This window comes from Leptinotarsa decemlineata, unplaced genomic scaffold, assembly GCF_025532065.1.
Source record: "Leptinotarsa decemlineata unplaced genomic scaffold, Ldec_3_MD MMD2_tig00000505_RagTag_RagTag, whole genome shotgun sequence".
NCBI lineage: Eukaryota > Metazoa > Arthropoda > Insecta > Coleoptera > Chrysomelidae > Leptinotarsa > Leptinotarsa decemlineata.
Window position 1 is genome coordinate 7,114,095 of NW_027412549.1, and position 2,923 is coordinate 7,117,017.

Sequence of the window (2,923 nt, forward strand, 5' to 3'; positions counted from 1 at the left end):
TCGACCTATAGTGCTCGCCGTTGACAATGATGGCCTAGCCAAGATCTTCCTCAAAGACTTTTTGATGATACATGACTTTGATGACTTTTTCGGGATACATTGGACGCTCTTGGACCTTATGTGGATTGGTATCGTCCCAAATTCGATAATTTTGTTTGTTCACGTACCTATTCATCCAGAAATGGGCCTCATCGCTGAAGAGGATGTTTCGATGGAAATTAGGGGCAATTGCCAACTGCTCCAGAGGCCATTTAGGAAACACACGTCTTGGTCTGTGATCGTTCATATTCAGTTCCTAGATCAGTTGAATTTTGAGGTGCAGAACTAAGGCACAACAAAAAATTCGCCAAGTTATGGTCTGCGACAGGTCGATTTCTTGTGAGCAACGCGAAATTGACTGCCTCGATTTCTCCTGCACACTCTTACAGACAGCGGTGATGTTTTCAGCAGATCTTCCATTTCGTGGATATTCGAGTGTTGTCAGTTACTGAACTAGTGGGCTCAAATATATCCATGACCTTGTGAATAGTCCTCTCGGTAGGACGATTATGGCGACCGTAAAATGGGCGAAGCGCGCGGTACGTTGCCCGAACCGAACACCCACGTGACACAATGACAGAAAAAATTACTACCTGCGAAACTGGATCATGTCGCTAGTTCTTCAAATTAGGAAATAATCATCTTATAGTTATTTATGTATCAAGGGAATTAGGAGGGCCTTAATTACCGATGGCAAAGTTTGCGTCCCGAGGGCCTCTGGCCCGAGGGACAGCAATTGCCTGAGGTTATTAAGGCTCATTAATTCCCGTGGTACATAGATAATTTTATTTCTGACCGATTTCAATAAAATTTTGTTCATTTTTGAAACGGAAAAATGTACCAATTCATTACCTTCCCGGTATATTTGAATCAGGTACCGTTGATTATAGTAGTTTTCTTGTTGCTAGGTTGTTGCTATGTTACTTGTTTATAAACAGAACTTTGTTATCAAGCTGTGTTTGCGGTGAAAACGTGTTTTCTACCCCAAATATAATGGAGGATATTTTGAAAAAAGCTGAACAAGCAAGAGAATCATTAATTCCATCGAAAAGTGAAGCCGTATACCAAAAAGAATACAAGATATATCTGGACTGGCTGACACGGAAAAATGTTATGCCAAAAGATGTCACTGAAACTGTATTTCTGGCATATTTTCAAGAACTGGTAAGGAATTTTCTATGTTTTTCGGTAGATTTGGTAGTAATTGAGTTTATTCGTTTCAGTCAGAAACGTATAGTCCGAATTCTTTATAAACTAAATGGTCAATGCTAAAATCGATGGTGACTATACATTAGAAACGAGATATCACCAAGTTCAATGAACTACAGGCTTTTTTGAAACGGAAGAGTAAGAGTTATAAGCCGAAAAAGTCTGCTGTTTTATCTCCTAAAGATGGTATCAGATTTCTAAAGGACGCTCCTAATGATATTAATTTATTGCATAAGGTAATTTTTTTCTTATTTTCCTTTTTGTGTGTATTTATTTCCTTTTTTTTGTCATAGGTTGTTTTGATTATGGGTTATTTTGGAGGATGCAGAAGTCAGGAACTTTTGAATATGAAGATATCGGATATAGAGGACCGGGATTCCGTTATGGTAGTGAACGTACCGGAAAGTAAAACTGGTGTATCGAAGAAATTTACAGTTGTGGATGAAAAAGAGTTCTCCGCTTGTACATTTATTATTTGTAATGACGTGAATAAATAAAATATGGTTCAGTTTTCATTTCTATTTATTTTTACTTGTGAAAGGTAGAGGGAATTATAAAATCTATAATGTCCCAAGGGAGTTATGACCCTCTTTATTGATAGCGTAACTATGACGATATAAGCTTATAATATCCCGGTCAGAAATAAATAGTTATTTATGTATCAGGGGAATTAGGAGGGCCTTAATTACCGATGGCAAAGTTTGCGTCCCGAGGGCCTCTGGCCCGAGGGACAGCAATTGCCTGAGGTTATTAAGGCTCATTAATTCCCGTGGTACATAGATAATTTTATTTCTGACCGATTTCAATAAAATTTTGTTCATTTTTGAAACGGAAAAATGTACCAATTCATTACCTTCCCGGTATATTTGAATCAGGTACCGTTGATTATAGTAGAGTTTTCTTGTTGCTAGGTTGTTGCTATGTTACTTGTTTATAAACAGAACCTTTATGTTGTCTACTTTATCATCAGAAGAGGCAGGTACCTCGACTGTAGTGAACAGAAGCTCCAGCCATACAAAAGAAGAAATTGTTTCCAGTGGCGGAAGTAATTTTCAGGGAACATTTCAAAATTGTACATTTATTATTTGTAATGACGTGAATAAATAAAATATGGTTCAGTTTTCATTTCTATTTATTTTTACTTGTGAAAGGTAAAGGGAATTATAAAATCTATAATGTCCCAAGGGAGTTATGACCCTCTTTATTGATAGCGTAACTATGACGATATAAGCTTATAATATCCCGGTCAGAAATAAAACATTTTATGCAATGAATGTAGGCGATGCAGTGATGGTTGTTGCTAGGCAACAAAACAAATAAGGTTTCGTGCAAAATCGTGTATATTTTCCCAAACCAATTCTTAGATGTACACCAGAATTGCGCTTTCAGTTTATAGCGAACATAAACCATTCATATTACATATTTAGTTTTAACTTGTTTCGTTTTCCCAAGATTCGACCTGTTACTCTAGTGCATGATCATTTCAGACAGTATCATATATCACCTCCTTACGTCAATATTACATTATAAATTTCCTCGACGCTCGTCTTTTTCGCGCCCGTGAGGAATATACGAGATCACAGCAAGGAATTCCGAATGACGTGCCTGCAGGACAATTTAGAGCAGGCAGTAAGTATATGTCTGAGTCGGAACGCGGTAGGAATCCTGAAAGAAT

General features: G+C 37.4%; 1 long non-coding RNA gene across 1 annotated transcript; it reads left to right on the forward strand.

The window, feature by feature from the left end:
• The first annotated feature begins 588 nt into the window (after positions 1-588).
• LOC141481748 (uncharacterized) lies at positions 589-1,763 on the forward strand. The gene is made up of 3 exons (XR_012465145.1): positions 589-1,203; positions 1,263-1,484; positions 1,542-1,763. It is a non-coding gene; the product is annotated as an uncharacterized lncRNA (long non-coding RNA).
• The last annotated feature ends 1,160 nt before the right edge of the window (positions 1,764-2,923 follow it).